Here is a 22,969-nt window from a genome sequence, read left to right as displayed (position 1 = left end):
AGTCTGTTTTGTGTATAGGCTCGAAAGGTGGCCTCATAAGTTGAGATAGGACTGTATTGAGGTGCCACGGCACTGGTGGACGCCGGATGGGTGGATAAACTCTAAAAAGTCCTTTGATAAATTCTTTTATTATCCTGGAAGACCAGAGGGATGGCTCGTTTGGCTTCCTCCTGAAACGTGATATTGCTGCCAAGTGCACTTTGACCGAGGCATGCGACAGACCTGCCTTAGATAGTGACAGCAGGTAAGGTAGGATACCTTCGGGGTGAACTTCAAACGGATGTAAGTTTTGACTGTCGCACCAGTGGCAGAAACGGGTCCATTTCGCTGCATATGTTTTGTTTGTTGACATAGCTCTGGCTTGCGAGAGAATATGCCTGCATTCCTGCGGAATGTCTAGGTTTTGAAATTCCCGCTCATGAGGTTCCATGCTGACAATTTTAGTGATTGCAGATCCGGATGCAGAATCTGACCGTCTTTCATGGAAATGAGGTTCTGGAATGTCGGAAGCTGTATCTTGCTGCCCTTCGACATCTGAAGTAGGTCTGAAAACCACGCCTGTCTCGGCCATGCTGGTGCTATCAGTATGACATGGCACGGTTCCAATCTCATCTTGCGAAGAACTCGCGGTATCAATGGAAATGGAGGGAACGCGTAGGCAAACCTCCCTGTCCAGTCCATGTGGAATGCATTTCCCTTGGATCCTTGCTGATGGTACCTGGACGCAAACTGAACGCACTTTGAGTTGTTTTTTGTTGCGAACAAGTCTAATGTGGGAGTGCCCCACCTTTGAAACAGGTTGTGAAGCTGAGTGTTGTGCAGTTCCCATTCGTGCGTCACCTTGGAAGTGCGACTCAGGGCATCTGCCCGTATGTTGAGGACTCCCTGTATATGTTGAACTTGAATTGAAATGCCGTTGTTTATCAGCCATTTCCAGATTCTTAGTGCCAATGTCGACAGCTGTTTGGATCTTGTTCCACCCTGTTTTAGCAAGTAAAACATAGTCGTGGTGCTGTCCGTTTGGATAAGTACCGACGATTGGCGTATCCTGGGAAGGAATGCTTGAAGCCCCAGAAACACCGCTTTGAGCTCCAACATGTTTATGTGAAGCTGTGCTTCCCAGTCTGACCACAGGCCCTGAATCTCCAGCTCCTGAAGATGCGCACCCCATCCTTTCAGCGAAGCGTCCGTTGTCATCACGAAGTCGTGATCTCGAGGAACAAAGTTCAAGCCCTGGTCCAAGTTCTTTTGAACCTTCCACCATGACATGGCCACTTTCATACGGGTCGTGATGGCAATCCGATCCTCGAAGGTTCCTTTGGACTGAACCCACTGCTCGTCCAGTTGTTCCTGTAAAGGCATCATTCGAAGGCGACAATTTGGCACCAGTGGGATGCAGGATGATATCATCCCCAATATGGACTTATACACTCTCACAGAAGTGGACCTTTTTGTTTGAAGTGACGCCGTTAGACCCATGATCTTTCTCATTCGGTCTTCGGAAGGATAGGCCTTCCCTGCTCTGGTGCATATCCATGCCCCTAAGAATTGGATGCCCTGGGCCGGAGTCAGCGAGGATTTCTCCAAGTTGTCCCAAGCGCTGAAACAGTCGGATGCAGCACTGAAGCGATCTTGTTGCCTCTCTGAAAGATGGACCTGTCACCAACCAGTCGTCCAGATATGGGTAAATGTAATGCCCTTGCAATCTTAAGTGGGCCGCCACCGGGGCCATGCATTTGGTGAACACCCTCGGGGCCGATTTGAGTCCGAATGGCAGGACTTTGAATTGAAAGTGGCGACTCTCCACGACAAATCGTAAATATTTCCTGTGCTTCCGATGAATGGGAATATGGAAGTACGCATCCATGAGATCCAAAGACGCCATGTAGTCTTTTTCCTTTATCATTAGTAGGATCTCTTGCAACGATAGCATTCTGAAGGGTATCTTCTTTATGTATTGATTCAGATCCCTCAAATCCAATACCTGTCTCCATTTCAGGGTTTGTTTCTTTTTGATGAGGAAGAAATGCGAATAGAAGCCTTTCCCTCTGAAATGTTGCGGCACTTCTTCTATGGCTCCCTTTTGCAGAAGCGAGTGTACTTCCTTCTGCATTTCCTGACGATGTTTGTTGAGCCTGAGCACTGGGGGATGATCTGGTGGTATTTCTACAAATTCCAGAGTATGACCCCTGCTTATGACATCTAGAACCCATTTGTCCGATGTTATGGACATCCAGTTGTTGAAGTATTGAGACAGATAGTGGTCGTTTTCCGGGATCTGTTGTGTGGGGAGCGCCGGCCTGAAATCATTGACGTCTGTTAGACTGTTGATTCTTCCCTCTGGTGTTTGTTTTGCCCCTAGACTGCTGCTGATAAGAGGAGTTGGAGGACCTGTACTGGTTGTTGGCATTGTATTGTCGATATCCCTTTTGGTTGTACGGCTGATATCGATTGGTTTGAAAAGAGGGTCTTTGATTAAATTGACCTCTTGCACTCCTTTTTCGAAAGGACTGAAACCTTCCCTGTTGAAGGGATCCTAGCGCTCTAGCTGTATCCGTGTCAGATTTTATGCCTTGCAACGCCTCGTCTATATGCTTCCCAAATAAATTTTCGCCATCAAAAGGCATATCGACAATCTTCGCCTGCACTTCCGGGCGAAACGATGTCGCTTTAAGCCAGCCTTGCCTGCGAAGCGAAACCGCCCCAGCCATCTGTCTGAAGGCCATAGACGAGACATCCATGGCGATGTCTATAGATTCGGCAGCAGACTTAGCTCCATCTTTAAGGATGGCCGCCACTTACTCCTTTCTATCTTCCGGTAGCGCAGATAGTATGGGTGCAAGATCGGACCACATTTGCCTGTTGAAACGGCTAATAAGGGCCATTGCATTTGCCGCTTTAATAGTAGAGGCTGCCATGACCGCAAACATCTTACCGGCACCGTCCATTCTCCTTCCTTCTTTGTCTGGTGGTACCAAGGAAGTAGCCACCGGGTTTTTAGAATTCCTCTGCGCCGCCTGCGTCACAACTGATTCCGGTCTGGGGTGCCCTATGAGACAGGCTGCTGCAGACTCTGGCGCTCTGTACTTTTTTTCAATCCGAGGAACAGAAACCGCTATGGAAGCCGGTGTCTTCAAAATTTTTAGGCCCTCTTCCCAGATGTGAGGGATAATAGGAATTGAACGAACCGATCTTTTGGCATCGTCCTTGAAATCATACAAGAAACAATCCGTCTCTTGAACTTCCACATCCAAATTGAACCTCTTAGCCGCTTTTTCCATGATATCATGGAAACCTCCGATGTCTTGAGGAGGGGAGGTAGACGGTAGAGGAATAGGTGACGGAGCCGATGGCAAAATGTATTCATTCCATTCCTGCCCCGAAGCATCATGAACAAGTTCTCCTTCTTCAGGCTGTTCATCCTCGTCGGAATCCGTTAGGTCATCCCTTATAGTAACTACTGGCGGTGATCTCACCACTTGTTCTTGTGAGGCAGAGTTTGTTTTTGGTGGCTGTGAAGAAGGCACCTGCGTAGATGGTTGAGAGGTGTTCGCCTCTGGGAAACGACGGTAGTAGTCGTTTATCATTAACCTAAGGTCAGATACAAGAGACACCGGTATGGAAACCGTCTCTTGCCGCTCTTCCTCACGTGAGTCCTCTTGTTGGTCCTCCTCCTCATTATAATCACCAGATTCCTGAAAAGACTCGTATCTGGAAGATTGAGGTCTGTCCTTGAAGGAATATACTTCCTCTTCGTCCGTGTCTTGGCTCTTTATCTGAAGCTGAGAAGGACTGTAGGCGGCACCTGAGGACTCCTCTCCATCTGAGTCCTGCTCTAACAATGAAGATGGTGGCAAAGGTGAAATCTGCGTCCAAGAGGTGAACTCCGCAGATTTGCTGATAGTCGCCGAACCCCTGGTCGACTGAAAAGACCGTATAGAGATCATGGTCTTCGACTGTGGCGATTTGAATGCTTTCACAGTTGTCAGAATGATTTTCGTCGACGGTGCCGTTGACAGGACCATCGTCGACGGAGCCTTCGTCGACGGGACCATCGTCGACGGGGCCCCCGTCGACATCCTCTACGTCGAACCAGTCGTCGACGGAGTCGTCGTCGTCGTCGACGGTGTCTTCGTCGACAGCGAAATCTTACTCGTCGACGTTGTTGTCGTCGCCGTTGTCGCCGTCGACGCAGCCTTAGATCCTATCGTCTACGAAGCCGTCGTCGTCGACGAAGTCGTCATCGACGGTGAAGTCGTCGACGGAGCTGAAGTCTTCACCACAGATTTAGGAGCAGAAGCTAGGGAACTGGTCGATGGAGCAGACCCAGGCCCTTTCAGACTTGACTGCTTTTTCAGAGGAGTAATAGGAAGAGATGATGTTGATTTCTCCTTTGATTTACTCTTTTTAGGCTCCACTTTCTCCTCAGAAACAGAGGCCTTTCTTTTCTTGGGTGTCAAATGAGAAGATTCCTCCTCAGAATCAGAGCCTGATGTGGCCTTCTTCTTCTGAAGCCATAACAGCAAGCGAGCCTCTCTGTCTCTTTTAGTTTTGACAGAAAAGGTTCTACAGTATTTACAATCCTTAGCCACATGTTTAGCATGAAGACAGTAAAGGCAGTCCTTATGTGGGTCCTCAGAGTAGAGCCTGGCCTTCCCACAGGATCTGCAAGGCCTGAACAGCCTCTTTTTAGAGCTTTTAGCCATAATGAAAAAAATAGGTACACACAATACCTTAATCCAGAAGACAGGAAAATAAGATTCCAAAAGGTCAAAGGTTCACTCAGGAACAGAAAACTGAGCAGAGCTCAGGGAGACTCCTTTCTCACACGAAGGCGGTTGGAAATCTGAGGCAGGAAGCTTCTGCTGGGGAGTGTGAGGGCAGGGCAGCAATGCTGATTGGCTGACTTTTGGACCAAACAAGGAAATGGTCTGGTTACCAAATATTACAGTCCCTATGGGGATTTTCTATGCAGTTTTTCTTCTCTATGATACTGCTTGGTCATTCAGTTACCGTGAGACTCCTCCATGACGACGGGGAAGATACAAGCATGTGAATCTATGAAAGATGTAATACTGGAGAATTTGTGATTATCAAATAGCAATTTGTTAAAAATCGCTATTTTAGAATCTCAAAATGTTTTTTTTATACATCTGGCCCTTAATGTCTTAGGAATTCTTAAGGCACCATTGCAAACATGGTACCTTAAAAGAAATGTGCTGCTTCTCAGGCAGCCAATGGCAGTAGTGCTGATGAGACACCATCACACTTTTTCAAGGCATCTACTTTTCTGTGTGCAAACTTTGGAATTTTCAGGAACTGTTCCAGCAAAACCAAAGTAAAAACTATTACCAGAAAAATAATTTTCACATTGGAGCATTTTGGTAGGAAAGTAAGGATTTTTCTGGCGAGATACAGTGCCTCCATAGATGACACTACATTAGCCTGTGCCTTAAATGACAAGTGAACTATAGAAAAAGTGATGGATGGAATGCTTGAATTCATAAGAGAGGACCGGCTTGAGAGTTTGGGCTGGACGGTTTCCCACGGAAGCAGGGTCAAAAATAATTTGCATATGGATGGGTCCAAACTGAGGTGGCATGGTATGCAAAATAACAATGGATTGGGATGCGGCCCGAGTAATGATCAATGAGTGAGATTAATTCAAGGATTCGCTTCATCAAATTTTTGTGCACTTTGGTGTGCCACCCTAAGTGGGAAGGTTTAGGCTCAGACATGGGTACCTTGCACACTTTGTCACTAGAAACAGGCTATACATGGCTGATGAGCCCTAATTAGGGTGAAACCAGTACTGGTTTGCTTGTGCTCTGGTCAAGGGAGGACACGGCTTTGCAGTTCGGGCTGGACTTTTCCCTTTGGAGCAGAGTCAAGATTAATTTGCATATAGCTGGGTCCAAACTGAGGTGGCATGGTGTGCAAAATAAGGATGGATTGAGAGGTGGCCCGGGTGATTACGAGTGACGATAGTTGGGGTTATGCCAGAGGTGTTAGTTTTTCCCAACAAGCAGCAATTTTTCCATTGGCATTCACTGTATTGAAATTGCTGATCATCCACTACTGGATGATGCAAAGACATTTGTGAACATCGGACCCGCCACTGCAACATTTTGATCAGTTGCGTACAACAAAGCAGAGCATCCCAAAAAATCTAATCACGTTGCCAGTGGCTTAATATATACAATTGAAAGGTTTTTACAAAGAATAGCAAAGCTCTCAGACCTGAATGGTTGCACGGTCAGAGAGTGGTACTGTTCCTCCAAAAAAGAAGAGTAAAACCAAGCGGCTTCCACCCCAGAGATCCTTCCCTGGACTTATGATTGGCACGTTCAGCATTATCAAACCCGGAGGACGGATCCAGTGAGATCAGACCCACCATGCCACCTTCGTACAGGATGATTCTCGAAATGTTTACGGCTGTCACCAGAGCACTCACGGTTCCCCTCTCTGGACAAAAGCCCAGCTGCTGAAGATCAAGATGGACACCTCCAGAAAACCTGAGAGCCAACTGGCGACCAATCTATTCAGCTTTCTTCCAGAAAGAGGGATAATGTGATAGGACAATTATTGTCCGCAACTGAGGAGTCCAATAGCTATTCCTAATGTAATGGAATTACTGCTCCTGCTTGCCAATGGAGCCTGTGGACAAGGAGAGGTTTAACTATTCTGTGAGATAGTATGCATGTCTTTATAGATAGGTTATGTTACCTTCTCTACAGATGTAGCATTAAAAAACGGACAGGGCTCAATGTAAATGGATCGCACGGTAAGGACAGTCCTTTGGCAGTTGTCCACGATTCTTTATGCCTTGATAATTCACCTGGAATTTTGAGATAAAGAACAGGGCCAACTTATTCCATAGAGCAGGCAGACATTTTTTGATACTGAGAACAGCATTCATGAAGCGTTCAAAGTAAAAAAGATGGAGGATCTGAGATATTCCGATTTAGCCTGATTTTTTTTTAAATACCTGCAGTTATTCTTATATCAGTTTCCATCTTCAATTGAAAAGGATTTCCACCACTAACTTTTGAGGCAGTGAACGAAAGGTTGTTCCTTTTTTTAGTGAAGCCGAGTTCCATGCTGTTTCTCTAGTTTCATGTAAGAAAATATTGGTATGCATCTTTTTTAATAACAGAATCCCAGAATTACCATTTTTACATATAGTACCTCTAGTAACCATTTCCTTTTGACCCCCTTAACACCTAACACAGTCTCTGTCCCGTTTTCTTTTAAATAAGTGTTTTCTATTATAGAGGCGACCCCCATGATCCCCTATCAAACGTTTCATTTCTCTTTTCTTTTGGGCTAAAAACATTTGCTTACGCCATTCCTTACCTCAACCATAATCTTTGCACCTTCCCTGAACCCTCTCCTATCGTTTGTAACCAATGTCTGCCTCCCAATTTAATTTCCTGAGATTTTTCCATCCCAAGGTAATTAACCTGAAAAAAGGCACGTCAACCCGAAACTCGCTCATTAGGACTTCTTGGAAAGTGGGAATGGCAGGGTCAACTGGGCGAAGATTAACTGATAGAAGCAAATGGGGGAAGAGCTCACCCAGCAAGCCAAGAAGCAGGAAGGCAGTGGAACAAGTATTTACAAGTATTTACAATGCAATGGTCTCGTCTTTGTTAAAGTTGGAGCTATTGGCATTGCAAATGTCATTTTTATTGTTTTTTTTAAAACCGATAAATATATGGTATTGTCATTTACAATGGCAATATGTAAGCATTAGAGAGTAGTAGAGAGTATTAGCAGTGATTCATAGTTAGTAGAGAGTGACTAGTTGATTAATAGAGAGTATACTTGTATAGAGTATAGTAGGAAAAGAGCAAAAAATAACAGAGAAAGTGAGATAGAGGGAAAGAAAGAAGATGAGAGGGTTAGTAAGAAATGTGCCAAGTGTAATTGTTATACAGCCACACACACAGAGCCACATACACACACAACAGAGCCACACACACACACAACAGAGCAACACACACACACAACAGAGCCACACACACACAGAGCCACACACACACACACAGAGCCACACACACACACACAGAGCCACACACAGAGCCACACTCACAGAGAGCCACACACACAGAGAGCCACACATACACAGAGCCACACACACACAGAGCCACACACACACAGAGCCACACACACACCCCAACAAAAGAAGCCCAAGAGTAAAGGAAATTAGCAACTCCAATTATTTTTCTTCGATTACACAAAACCCCGTTTTGAAGTGTGAGATTTTACTGGCGATGCTCGTGTTTTCGGTCAAAACCCATAGCGAAAACCCCAGGTTGAATGCGTTATGGGTAATGGCTGATGAAAGGATGGTTAGACACATACACAGCATGCCTTTTTTGATGCCCACCAAGCTGGTATTCGCAACTTAATCCCCAAACATGCATGCACATTAAGAGATAGCGGTGCCATTTTTGTTTTTTAAGTGCGCTAAACAGAATTACAAATGCAAGAATTCCCAGTTTCTTTTCGCTAAGATTGCGCACAAACGTTCAGCATTAAACATTTCTGCAGCAGGAGTTCTGACCTAGTAAACTATTTTACCTTAACTAATATAATAGAGCAGTCACACTGAGCCAGCTGCCGGGGCCAGGGAGCAGGAGAGCAGCTTGGGCATTTGTCTGTGCTGACACTTAGGTTTCAATTGCAACATCGCAGGTTTCCATACAAAAATCTATCTTAAACGAGCCATGCTCCAGCCAGGAAAACCCTGGTTATCTGTAACATAATTATTCAATTATTTCACCTCCATGCAAGACCCTTAGGAAGAAGTGTCAGGGGATGGGTGGGTGTCAGTGAGACAAGGGAGAGGGGTGCAGGGCGGGTCAGGGGTTCACCAGGTGCCAATGCAACATATATAGGGCAATGCTCCGGGCAGAATGCTACTTTGCATTAATGTCTGTGTTATTCAGTAATTTGACGAGTTAAAAGAGCAGCTGGTTATGGACGAGAGGGTGAGCACCTTGCGAGAGGAGGTCGATGTAGAGCTCAGGAGAGACCCACGCGGGCTCATTCACCAGGGCCACAGAAAAGGTTGGCGGTATTTACAGTGGAGAATCAGGAACTAAACTCAGCCGCAGCCCGCTGCCGCCCAGCTCCGCCACTCTGGGAGGACGGCAACCCGCTAGACTACCTGGGCCGGCCGCTGCTGGGCGTGGGACCTCTGTGGAGGCAGCAAGGCGCACCTTGGCTCCCGTGGGAGTTTACCCCGGAGGAGCAAAAGGAGACCGCCTACCGGAGCCGTCGGCAGCGCAACAACGAGGCAGCGTGGCACTCCAGGCAGCGGCGGAGGCTGCAGAAGCTGCAGCTTGAGGCCCGGGCGCTGGAGCTGCTGCGGGAGAACGAGCGGCTGAGGGCCGCGCTCTGCGCCCTGTACTGCCCACCCGGGCCGCGCGCAGCGCACGTGGAACACCCGGCCCCCCCTGCTTCCTTCCACAGACCGCTGCCACCAGGGGACCTGCGCCCACCTTCTGGCCCTCCTGGAGTCAGCGCCACGCACGCAGCCCCGTACCGGCCTTGAGTAGACCCGGCCCGCAGACCTGCGAGCCCAGAAGCAGCTACCAGGGAGCACGGTCGTGCGCAGGACCCCAGTCGGCCTTTCTGCTCCCGCACAAGCTGAGGCACAAGGGCGGAGAAGCAGTGGGCAAACTGGCCAAGGACCTGCAGAGCTCTGGGTGAGAGGGGCGCTTGATGGCCCAGTGTAACTGTGCAGAGAGACTATAGAGTAAGCGGTAAAACACATCAAGAAGCGCACACCATTTACCACTAAGCCCTGTCCTTTGCAGACTGGGGGGCGTGTTTTTCTTTCTCCCCTCTTCTCCATTGGCTGGAATGTAAAACAACGGGCGTGTTTTTGGCTTGTTGTTTACATTCCAGCCAATGGAAAGAGGAGAGAAAGAAACGAAAAAACACACCCCTCAATCCGAAAATGACGGGGCTTAGCTGGAAAAAATGACGTCACTAAAACCTCTTCTCCAATGGCTGGCCGAAGTTTAGGAAGTCAGCCAATGGAGAAGAGGGGCGGGGTTTACCCTTGCTACTAAGAAACATAAAATCTCGCCAGCGGGACTACGCATGTGCGCAGCCTACGTTAGCCGAGACCTAAAAAGGGGTTGATTTAAATCAGAACTACACTGCAAGCCATCTTCTTAGACAGATAATTTACTCAAAGTAATACAAGTGAACCAACAGTTGAACAAGATCGGTGAAGGAGTGCAAGAGACCCAAGGAGTGCTTGACCTGTTTTGCACAATCCTGAATCCGTTTCTATGGTTCTCAATGTTGCAGTGCTGCACAAGTACTACTGTTTATTCAACACTTATTGGCACACCTTTATCACCAAAGAGTTTAGATCTTATGCCCTGAACATGCTTTCGGGCACTAGGCTGTCGAATGGCCAAGCACCTAAGATGCCAGGCAGCAGGCACTGGCATTGTCGATGGTGAGAGATATTTAATACGACAGACGAACATCAAATGGGCAGCTAAAGAGACAGAACAGGCTAGGTTGACCCACCAAAAGGTGAGCAGGGCCTGAAAAGTACTTCGCTGTGATGGCCCAATGTGGCCACCAGCACACACGACACCAAGGAAAAGAGGTAAAAAAAATGCCACTGTGGTGAGCTTTGTGACATCAGTTCTCATATATAGTAAATGGTTATGCATTGATCTGAAGTGATGCCTTTTGGTCATTAAATAACAAAAACGGGTCTTGACTCAAAACTCAGCAAGGCTGAGTCAACAATAAACTGAGAAAACAGTACACCTGCCTGTGCTGAGAGACTATTTCTTAGGACACAACCGTTAATAAAGCATACATGAAAGAATAGCATGAACACTTGCTTTTAGAATTGCAACTTTTACTTTAATCCTTATCTTGAAGACTGTTATTATTTTTAGTCTTTTGTTTTTTAGTGCATGAGAATACAAACAACATGAATAATATTATACATTTAGATACAAACAAGAAACACAAATTGGTATGTACATAGTTCCAACAAAATCACACTCAACACATTCTTGGCCATCCAATCATACAAAAACATTCATACTGGTCCCAATGTCATGAAAGCAATTGTGTAAAATGAAAAACAATCCAGTTTGATGATTTTTACACATAAATCAAAATTTTTCAAATTTTTTTGAAAAAAGCGATATTTCAATCAATTAGTGCATTCCATGTAGAACAAATGACAAGGGACCCGGTCAGGTCGACGCGTTTCGAACCCTACAATTCTGGGGTTCTCTTCAGGACCACAGTCTGACTAGAAAAAAGAGGAAAGAATCATCACTAACCAAAATCTGCGGAATCAACTTCTCAACCAAAGCAAAGCTTCCCTCAGCCTACCTTGACAAGTGGGACGAGTCTCCACAGAAAACGAGAGGAAATAAATGTATTCCCAGTGCAAAGGGAGCGAGAGGTGCTGCAAGAAAAATAAGGTGCTTTCAATCTCACTGCGCGTCTCAAACATGACTGTGCCTGGGCTGGTTGTAGTGGGTCTATGCGCTTACCTTTGAGTAGCGCGTGTGTGCTCAAAAAGATGCTTCCCAGTGTAAACGTTCGCGATCCGGGGGATCGGATACGGCGTCACTATGGCTGGTGAAAGAAAAAGTAGCGCGGGTTACCGACATGTAAAGGCGATCGCGTGACAGTTTACTGGATTTACGCGTTCGCCGGCGCTTTGGTTAAAAGCTTACCGTGCTTGATGCTCAGTATCAGGAAATAGATGGTACTCGCTCCTCACCCTGCAGACAATGGCGGGTTACCGGAGTCTAAAAACAGTGTACCTTATGGGTTTGGCTTGGCCTCAAGGGGTGCTGGGAAATGTAGTGCTGTTATCCCAACCGAAGTGACAGAGTCCATTAGTGAACAAGAAGTAACATGGAATTCTGGGAAATGAAGTCCATTCGTGAAAACTCAAGAGTAGGTTTTATAAATCTCAGAAATTTCATTTAGTCCATTGACTGCTGTATCATATTTCATGATCAGCAGTGCTTCCCTTTGGTTCAGTCTTGTTTCCACATCACCGCCTCTTGGGTCATTTTCAATTTTGGACAGGACTGTCCACTTGAAATTATTCTTATCATGTTTTTTATTCAGCCAATGATGAACTAAGGGCGCATTGTCCACTTCTCTGCGTAACCTGGATTTATGCTGAGTGATGCGTTGCCTGACCTCTTGGGTAGTTTTCCCAATATATAACTTGGGGCAGGGACATACAATAGCATATACAACATTCCTTGTTTTACAGTTTGTAAAAACTTCATGTTTCCAGTGGATGTTGTTGAACGAGAACAATGTCTCTTCTATAGTATCAGGGCAACAAATGCAAGTTCCACATTTATGGTGTCCTTTAATCTGTGGAAAGCCAAATAGACTTCTTAAGGTCGGCGGTTCTTCAATGGGCAGTGCTGCCCTTACAATATGGTTCGCCACACTTTTTTCTTTTTTAAAGGCAAACAGAGGCAGATTTTTGAAGTCCTCATGCAAGTCTTTCACTATATGCCAATTTACATTTATCAACTTCTTGAGTTGATTTGCAGCCGGGCAAAAGGTTGACACACACACCAATCGATTTTGCTCCACTCTAGTTTTCTTGTGCATCAATGTCTCACGTGGCGTCCACCATGCTCTTTTCAGAGACATTTTTAGTAACTTCCTCGGGTATCCTCTTTGGAGAAGCCTCTCCAAAAGTGAATTTGCATGTGCGAAGTATTCCTCTTTGCATGAACAATTCCTACGAATTCTAAGGAATTGTCCAAATGGCAAGTTTTGTCTCAGACTTCGTGGGTGATTACTTGTAAATAACAGAGCTTTATTTCTATCTGTTGGCTTTCTGAATAAAGTTGTTTCCAGGCATCCATTGCAAGGGACAACTTGTACGTCCAGAAATGTGATGGATTGGTTGGAGGACGTGCAATTAAACTTTATGTCACCTGTACGTCCGTTCAGCCATTCAACAAACATATTGAGAGAATCGAGGTTCCCAGTCCAAATAAGGAAAACATCATCAATATATCGCATATAATGCGAAATTTGATGCACAAAGGGATTGTCATTATAAATGAATTTTTGCTCGTAGAGACCCATAAACATGGCCGCTAATTCCGGGGCAAATGGACAACCCATAGCCACTCCCTTAACCTGAAGGAAGTATTCGGAATTGAAAGTGAAAAAATTCTTTTTCAGTGCAAAGGATGCCAGCTGGAGAATAAATTCTGAAGGGACCTGACACGGTCTAGCACGAGTGTCCAAGAAAAATGAAAGTGTCTCAAGGGCTTGGTCTTGGGGGATCTGAGTGTACAGAGAAACAACGTCTAGCGTTACTAAAAGCTGGGTGCTTTGTTCGAATGATATTGGACTGATTCTGTTAAGGAAAGCCGTGGTATCTTGAAGATGTGCTGGGATCTCTTCAATAAAGGGTTTTAAGAAGAAATCTATATACTTAGCAACTGGTTCTAGTAAGGATTCGCACCCCGAAACTATGGGGCGTCCTGGTGGATTCACTTCGTCCTTATGAATCTTTGGTAATAGATAAAAAACTGGAGTTCGTGGATTCTTATTCTGTAAAAATGCCAGTTCTTTAGGTCCAATGAACCCTAGATCAAATCCTTTTTGAATCGCTAAAAACAATTCACTTTGAATTTCAACTGTGGGGTTTTTTGTGATGCGTCTATAACATGAATTGTCATTGAGTTGGCGATAGACTTCCGTTTTATATTTATTAATATCCCAGATAACCACCGCTCCTCCCTTATCTGCTTGCTTGATTACTATCGTTTTGTCATTTTTTAGGGCATCCTTTTCAGCTTTTGCAAGATTAAATTTGACGAAGTTCCTCTTCTTTTCAAGGGCTGATATTCCTGATAGGACCGTTCGCTCAAAAGTAATAATCTCCTTGGGAATTTTTGAACCTGCTGGACAGAAAGTTGATTTTTTCCGTAGTCCCGTTACTTCGGGTTGATGTTCCTCGCATGTTTCCGAAAAAAATGTTTTTAGTCTTATTTTGCGGCAAAATTCGAGTGTTTCTAACTTCATCTTAATGAAGTCTGTGGGTCTCGACGGGACAAATCCAAGGCCCTTTGTCAAAATTGACGTTTCAGCTTCAGTCAGGGTTCTGTCAGATAAGTTAAAAATAGATGGAAGATCTAACTCTTGTAGAACCGGGATCGTGTCCTCATTTCCCATGGCTGCACGGGTCGTGAGCAACCTCTGGTCTTCTGTGGGCCTTGTCCTAAAAAAGGAGCCTGATTCTGTTGTTGTCGTTGTCCCTGGTCTTGTTGGTTACCTTGCCTGTTCTGATAGGATCTGTTTGAGTTGTTTGAATCACTTCCCGATGATGATGTGTCTGAGAATGAGACAAATTTTCGTCGTGAGCGACCTTGATTGTCCTGGAGGAATCTCCGTGACTCAGGGTTTGAATAAAATTCTTTCCTTAGATATGGGTAAACGGATTCCAGAGAGAAATTTTTCTTATCCAGCTCAAATTTATTGTTCTTTTGGGCAACAGTGAAATCTTTAAATTCACCGATTTCTTTTTCCACCTTTTCCAGGAGTCCTTTGGAATCAGTTATTAGTTGATTGTCTTGGATCTCTTTTTCATGTACTGCGATTTCTTCAAGTTCTTTTACAGAAATCCTATGTGCTGTTTCAATAGTAAGGACCATCAGGTCCCTACTACACTTTGTTTCAACCCCACTGAATCCTTTCTTGTATTCAGGGTCATCCGTGAACACAACAGGAATGTTGCGAAATTGAAGTCCTGCAGGGATCGTGCCTGATTTTAAATGCTGGAGCAAAAAATGTCCGTGGCTATGGGTTGTCCATTTGCCCCGGAATTAGCGGTCATGTTTATGGGTCTCTACGAGCAAAAATTCATTTATAATGACAATCCCTTTGTGCATCAAATTTCGCATTATATGCGATATATTGATGATGTTTTCCTTATTTGGACTGGGAACCTCGATTCTCTCAATATGTTTGTTGAATGGCTGAACGGACGTACAGGTGACATAAAGTTTAATTGCACGTCCTCCAACCAATCCATCACATTTCTGGACGTACAAGTTGTCCCTTGCAATGGATGCCTGGAAACAACTTTATTCAGAAAGCCAACAGATAGAAATAAAGCTCTGTTATTTACAAGTAATCACCCACGAAGTCTGAGACAAAACTTGCCATTTGGACAATTCCTTAGAATTCGTAGGAATTGTTCATGCAAAGAGGAATACTTCGCACATGCAAATTCACTTTTGGAGAGGCTTCTCCAAAGAGGATACCCGAGGAAGTTACTAAAAATGTCTCTGAAAAGAGCATGGTGGACGCCACGTGAGACATTGATGCACAAGAAAACTAGAGTGGAGCAAAATCGATTGGTGTGTGTGTCAACCTTTTGCCCGGCTGCAAATCAACTCAAGAAGTTGATAAATGTAAATTGGCATATAGTGAAAGACTTGCATGAGGACTTCAAAAATCTGCCTCTGTTTGCCTTTAAAAAAGAAAAAAGTGTGGCGAACCATATTGTAAGGGCAGCACTGCCCATTGAAGAACCGCCGACCTTAAGAAGTCTATTTGGCTTTCCACAGATTAAAGGACACCATAAATGTGGAACTTGCATTTGTTGCCCTGATACTATAGAAGAGACATTGTTCTCGTTCAACAACATCCACTGGAAACATGAAGTTTTTACAAACTGTAAAACAAGGAATGTTGTATATGCTATTGTATGTCCCTGCCCCAAGTTATATATTGGGAAAACTACCCAAGAGGTCAGGCAACGCATCACTCAGCATAAATCCAGGTTACGCAGAGAAGTGGACAATGCGCCCTTAGTTCATCATTGGCTGAATAAAAAACATGATAAGAATAATTTCAAGTGGACAGTCCTGTCCAAAATTGAAAATGACCCAAGAGGCGGTGATGTGGAAACAAGACTGAACCAAAGGGAAGCACTGCTGATCATGAAATATGATACAGCAGTCAATGGACTAAATGAAATTTCTGAGATTTATAAAACCTACTCTTGAGTTTTCACGAATGGACTTCATTTCCCAGAATTCCATGTTACTTCTTGTTCACTAATGGACTCTGTCACTTCGGTTGGGATAACAGCACTACATTTCCCAGCACCCCTTGAGGCCAAGCCAAACCCATAAGGTACACTGTTTTTAGACTCCGGTAACCCGCCATTGTCTGCAGGGTGAGGAGCGAGTACCATCTATTTCCTGATACTGAGCATCAAGCACGGTAAGCTTTTAACCAAAGCGCCGGCGAACGCGTAAATCCAGTAAACTGTCACGCGATCGCCTTTACATGTCGGTAACCCGCGCTACTTTTTCTTTCACCAGCCATAGTGACGCCGTATCCGATCCCCCGGATCGCGAACGTTTACACTGGGAAGCATCTTTTTGAGCACACACGCGCTACTCAAAGGTAAGCGCATAGACCCACTACAACCAGCCCAGGCACAGTCATGTTTGAGACGCGCAGTGAGATTGAAAGCACCTTATTTTTCTTGCAGCACCTCTCGCTCCCTTTGCACTGGGAATACATTTATTTCCTCTCGTTTTCTGTGGAGACTCGTCCCACTTGTCAAGGTAGGCTGAGGGAAGCTTTGCTTTGGTTGAGAAGTTGATTCCGCAGATTTTGGTTAGTGATGATTCTTTCCTCTTTTTTCTAGTCAGACTGTGGTCCTGAAGAGAACCCCAGAATTGTAGGGTTCGAAACGCGTCGACCTGACCGGGTCCCTTGTCATTTGTTCTACATGGAATGCACTAATTGATTGAAATATCGCTTTTTTCAAAAAAAATTGACAAATTTTGATTTATGTGTAAAAATCATCAAACTGGATTGTTTTTCATTTTACACAATTGCTTTCATGACATTGGGACCAGTATGAATGTTTTTGTATGATTGGATGGCCAAGAATGTGTTGAGTGTGAGTTTGTTGGAACTATGTACATACCAATTTGTGTTTCTTGTTTGTATCTAAATGTATAATATTATTCATGTTGTTTGTATTCTCATGCACTAAAAAACAAAAGACTAAAAATAATAACAGTCTTCAAGATAAGGATTAAAGTAAAAGTTGCAATTCTAAAAGCAAGTGTTCATGCTATTCTTTCATGTATGCTTTATTAACGGTTGTGTCCTAAGAAATAGTCTCTCAGCACAGGCAGGTGTACTGTTTTCTCAGTTTTGGTCATTAAAGGCCCAATCCGGCATCTGGTCACAGCCCAAAGCAATGTTTTAGGGAGAGGGGTTTTAATAACTGGTAAAGCCTCCTTCGGCGAGCTATAAAACCATAAGACTCTTCCCCATCATGAGAGCGGGATGTCCCATTTACAACAAAGCCTCCCAGGAGACAAATGCCTGTGACTCAGAAGCTCCAGAGCTTTTCAAAGTTCCTGCTGTGTATTTTTAACAGTTGTTGCCGGAAGCCCCACCACTGCGGCAACTGACAACATCAAACAGGAACAGAGGGTCGTGAGAGGAGGCTGAAATTGGCCTCTGATTCTCCCATTGCTCAGTCAAACTGCTTTTCTGAGTTTGGAAGACCTGAGGGAGACGCATGGGCTGGAGAAAAGTTCCCTTCTCGCCTTCAGCTGGTCCAGTGAAACAGTCAATCATGGGAGACTGGGAGTAACGGGCAGCACTGGTGATTGGTGTTGTAGTTTCAGTCTCTGCCCTGGTGTTTAAGATAGGCCTGTGTCAGGTAGTGATCCAAGTACTCGCTTTTTGCCTTCGACTTCCCAGTGAGAGCTTTAGTCGCAGTAAGGCTTACTCCAAGAGATGGTTACAGTTGTTAGTTCGAAAAGAAGAGCAGATGAAAATAAACAAAAAAACGAAACTAGAAGTGTGTACCGCTTACAGGAGCCAAGATACGAACTCAAAGGATTCTAGTGCTTACAAAACCAAAGCAGCAAAAATCACTGCTTTTCAGAGGTCAATGCTTTCCAGTAGCTAGGTGAGTCCAATCTTCAAGACAGCCTCCAAATCCTCAAATGTCCCAGAAACACTGAGGCCATGGGTCAATGGCACTCCAGCCCTAAACAATATTCTTTGGTCCAACTATGTTGCAACTCATGCCAGTCCAGTGTGGCATCAAAGTATAAATATTTGATTGGGTCAGTGCAACTCTAAGTGTAGGTTTCTGTTTCCAAGCACACTCAAAACTCCAAGTGGGTTCAACAACTGAAGATGTCCCAAATTATGGTGGGACTGAGCTTTTTCACACAAAAATATCAACACAATAATTTCCTAACAACCTCCTACCAGTAACATTCAGAAGTGACTTTCGTCAAATTGACCAGTTATGGTTACAAGATTGTGGTGTTCCTGTATACTGGGTTTTCATATGACCGTCTCCACGAGAATCGGTCTGCGAGGGAACACAAGAGGCTGTGTCTCTAAGCGCAAAACAACTACAATTTGTCTTTTTGAATATTTTGAACATTGTTGTGTTATAGGTGTATAAGCAAAGTACTTTTAATTTGAAGTAAAAACACTGGCTGGACCACGATTTATTATAACAGCTAGATGCTTTATTGAGTTCTGAGTCTAACCTCACACCACCTCCCGGAGTAATCCTTGGATTTCTTAACTCCGATAACCTGATTGTCAAGTGCAAAAGGGGTGTACTTGGTGCTCAGCTTTGGTTTCAACAGCAAGGTTAACCCCCAGGTCAGCCGTGGAAAAAAGGCTGTGATCGTCACAATCCGCCCCAGTAATCCCTACCTGTCCTGGTACCTCTGAAAAGATTTCTTTCTTCGATGATTGCGCAACAAGAAACAGAAAATGCCAAACTGCAGTATCCCAGCACCCAATAGTAGAATTTTTTTAAATCTTGCTTCATTTGTGAGAAGGGATGACACACCAGGGGGCAAATGAGTTCAGAGGTGCAGAAAAGAACCACTAAGCCTCAATAATTCTGGGAATCTTGGAGGGCCAAGGTGCACCTTCAGAGCACACAAGGACAAGACTGCATCCTGGACAATAGTCCAGCCTGACACATTGTAGGTGAGGGGTAGGCTGTGGAATGTTCTATGGGCCTACCCTGCAGAACTGTTAAACTTGTTCATTGACATATGTATAGAGCACACCCCAGGCAGAGCCTCTCTCATGTTGGCTTACTCATCCTGGTACTCTAGGGCTGTTCTGTAGACTCTTTCTCAGCCATTACAAGTTACACAGGCAGATGTATGGTCTCTGGGATAGAATAGACAGCTCGCTCCCTCGACTCATGCCGATTTCCTCAAGCTGGGGGAATGTTTGGTCTTGTCCAGGCAGGCAGGTAGGAGCAGGCAGTCTTGGAACGTGGATTGGGGGTCAGCTACAATTCTCCAATGGTACTTCCTTCAGATTGTTTTTGTAAGGGACCAACTTAAGTAAGCCTGGTTTTCAAGTTTTTGCCCAAGTATTGTACACAGGTCACTGGCTTAATCTAGAGCTATCTGGACAACCTGAGCACAAGACCCCAGGAGGCCACCCTGCTGACATGGACAGTAAACATGCAGAGGCTCCATGTGTGCTTAATAAAAATTCCTCCAAAATTAACGGATATGAGCGCTTCAATTATGCACTACTTTTTGGACTGGTTTAGTCCCCCAAATTCTACAGTCTAGAATTGTACTGGGAAGTGCAAGCACTGATCTACCAGCAGCCACGGTCCAGAAAATAACAGAAAGAACAGGGGGGGGCATAAAAAGGGCAGGATAATGCAGCTAACCCAACAGTGCAGGGACACTTATCCTCTAACGTGTAAAATATGGGCAGTGGCAGTCAACTAATTCAGTGTGGCAATATGAAGGTGGTGGGTGGAGATTGAGAAGAACTTAAGGGCAACATAGCATAGAAAGAACATGAAAGAGAGAACAGATCACCCTGTACGCTAATAAGGTCCATGCACCTACTACAAATGAAGAGAATGGTACTACCATGCATGCTCATTACAGAACAATAGATATCAAGCGATCTGTGAAAAATATTGAGATTGCCTGTTACATTCAGGTGATGAACAAGGAGCCAAACTTCAGACCAAGAAACCTAGTCCCAGGCAGAACTGGTGGCTCAGAAAACGAATGCATCCACTCCAAGGATCTATGGTTGAAACTTGTTCACGGGTTTGTAGCTTCGCTTGACCACTCAGGGCTGCACTGTACCTATTTTACGTGCCCTTAATCTTAAACAATGTCGGACAGCACTACTATTCTTGCAACGACGGAATTATTTCCCGATTTTATGGAATATTTGAAGTTTCTTCTGGTCTATGATACAGCTAAGGAAATATAGGGCTGTGCAATAATGACATGATTAGCTTATTTTATATGTTTTTATGTCCACATTTTTAGGACTATGAATTGTGTTTTTATAATCTCTTTGTCCTTGCTTTTGTAATTTCTTTCAAGATAATCAAATAAAGCTGATTAACTAGGAATACCACTAATTTGCATGATGATTATCAGTTGTCTGTCAATACGGCAAAGAGACTTCCAAGACAATACGAATGCACTCTACAAATATGCCTGTGATGTTAGCTGAAAAAGATAATGGACTTCAATATAGGTGGGACTGTACTGCAGAGAAAGTACTACACACCCTTTTAGATCTGTACTAATTGTGATCATTTATAAATCACATTAATTTCAGATAGTTCAACAAGCTGCAATCTACTTTAGCTGTCAAATCTAAGTTTGGAATCATTAACATCCAGCAATATGCAGTGTGGAAACATATCTTGCACACATCTGTTTGATGTCAAGTTTCACACTTCCGTGGGTCTTTTCACTATAAAATGTTAGAGCAGCTGCGAAGATGGTACAGTTTTTGACAGCCACAAAGAATGCTTGCTCCATCAATTCAAAGATGTCCATAGTTTTCTAAACCTTCAACAGACATATTATCCCAACATCACAGTACCACATGCTAACAAACACCCCCTACTTCAGAGTCAGAGTTTCCAACAACTGTAAGAGGTCTGGCTACTCTGTCTGATTTCCTTCTACACCATAACAGTCATCGAAGAAAGCACAAAAAGTATGACTTCCAAGCTGATCCATTTATGCTTCACATTCTATAAACACAGAGAGAGGGGTCTCTTCTTTCTGTCAGCTTTAACTCCAAGGGGCTAGTACAGGGTCTGTTTGATGAGCCGTGCTCCGAGGAGCTCTGGGGTATGGAGCCTGGACAGAAACTACCGCCCTATCTCGCTCCTTCCATTCCTGGCCAAAGTCATCGAGAAAGCGGTCAACAACCAGCTCGCCGCCTTCCTCGAAACCAACAAATCTCTCGACTCCTCACAGTCCGGCTTCCGAGCCAAACACAGCACTGAAACCGCCCTCATCGCAGCAACAGACGACATTCGAACTCTACTGGACAATGGAGACACAGTCGCCCTCATCCTCCTCGACCTCTCCGCAGCCTTCGACACAGTCTGTCATAGCACCCTTTTACAGCGCCTCAGAAACGTCGGAATCCAAGGAAAAGCACTGGAATGGATCACCTCGTTCCTCACCGGAAGAACCCAGAGAGTCCGCCTTCCACCATTCAAGTCAGAGGCCACTGAAGTCATCTGCGGCGTACCACAAGGATCTTCACTCAGCCCCACCCTCTTCAACGTATACATGAGCCCCCTCGCGGTCATCGCACGCCAACACAACCTCAACATCATCTCCTACGCCGATGACACTCAACTGATCCTATCACTCACCAGAGACCCTAACACTGCCAAAACCAACCTACATGAAGGAATGAAAGAAGTAGCCGAATGGATGAAGCACAGCCGTCTGAAACTGAACTCAGATAAAACAGAAGTCCTCATCCTAGGCACCTCCCCCTCCGCCTGGGATGACTCTTGGTGGCCAGAGGCCCTTGGAAAAGCACCCATCCCGACGGACCACGCACGGAACCTGGGCGTCATCCTGGATTCCTCACTCTCGATGAACAGACAAGTCAACGCCGTTTCTTCATCTTGCTTCAACATTCTTCGCATGCTCAAAAAAACATTTCGCTGGATCCCCACCGAAACTAGAAAAACGGTCACCCACGAGATTCCTCAGGACTGCCTGTCCAACAGCTGCATCATTCTTCGTAGAAGAATCCAGGCAGTAGTGCTTCGTGAAGGTATGCGTACTGCTCCACGTCGCTGCCCTGCAGATGTCCTTGATAGGGACTCCTGAAAATAGAGCCACTGACGATGCCACTGATCTTGTGGAATGTGCACGGACTCTTCTTTCGAGCGGTTTGCCCGCTTCTTGATGCCAGAACTGAATAGCACTGGAGATCCAGCGAGAAATGCTGTGTTTGAACAGCGGAAATCCCTTCCGCGGGGCACTGTAGGAGACAAACAGTTGTGAGGATTTCCTTAAAGGTTTTGTGCGCTCCAAATAGAACTTTAGACACCTCTGAAGGTCCAAAGAATGTAAGGACCTCTCTGCTGGAGTAGTAGGTCGCGGAAAAAAGGACTTCAAAATCAATGGTTCATTCAGATGGAATTCAGACGGAACCTTCGGGATGAACTTTGGATTCGTCCGTAGGATCAGGGCATCCCGCTTGAATTGAAGGAAAGGTTCCACGATAGTCAGTGCCTGGAGCTCGCTAATCCGTTTGGCCGATGTCAATGCCAACAGAAGAGCTAGCTTCCAAGATAGGAATTTAAGGTCCGTTTTGTGAATGGGTTCAAACGGTGCTCTCATTAGCTGAGCCAAGACTAAATTAAGTTGCCAGACTTGTGGAGGAGGACGGACTGGAGGAAAAACCCTGAACAGGCCTTTCAAGAACTGCTTGACAATCCTAGCGGACCAAAGCGAAGGACCTGAAGACGTCCGTCTGAACCTCACATGGCTGCCAGATGAACTTTAACAGAAGAATGAGACAACCCAGATTTAGCCAGCGACAAGATATATGGCAAAATCTGATGCGGAGATGAAGT

General features: G+C 45.0%; 1 protein-coding gene and 1 pseudogene across 3 annotated transcripts in view; one reads left to right on the top strand and one right to left on the bottom strand.

Moving 5' to 3' along the window:
- The window catches only part of EFR3B (EFR3 homolog B), a 1,036,998-nt gene that overhangs the window by 568,985 nt on the left and 445,044 nt on the right, over positions 1 to 22,969 (bottom strand). The window lies entirely within an intron of this gene.
- On the top strand, positions 8,985 to 9,770 carry LOC147709454 (uncharacterized; annotated as a pseudogene).

Source organism: Lissotriton vulgaris, chromosome 6, assembly GCF_964263255.1.
Source record: "Lissotriton vulgaris chromosome 6, aLisVul1.2, whole genome shotgun sequence".
In the NCBI taxonomy this organism is placed as follows: Eukaryota; Metazoa; Chordata; class Amphibia; order Caudata; family Salamandridae; genus Lissotriton; species Lissotriton vulgaris.
The sequence above is the reverse complement of the archived record's forward strand: the minus strand, read 5'-3'. Positions and strand labels throughout refer to the sequence as shown.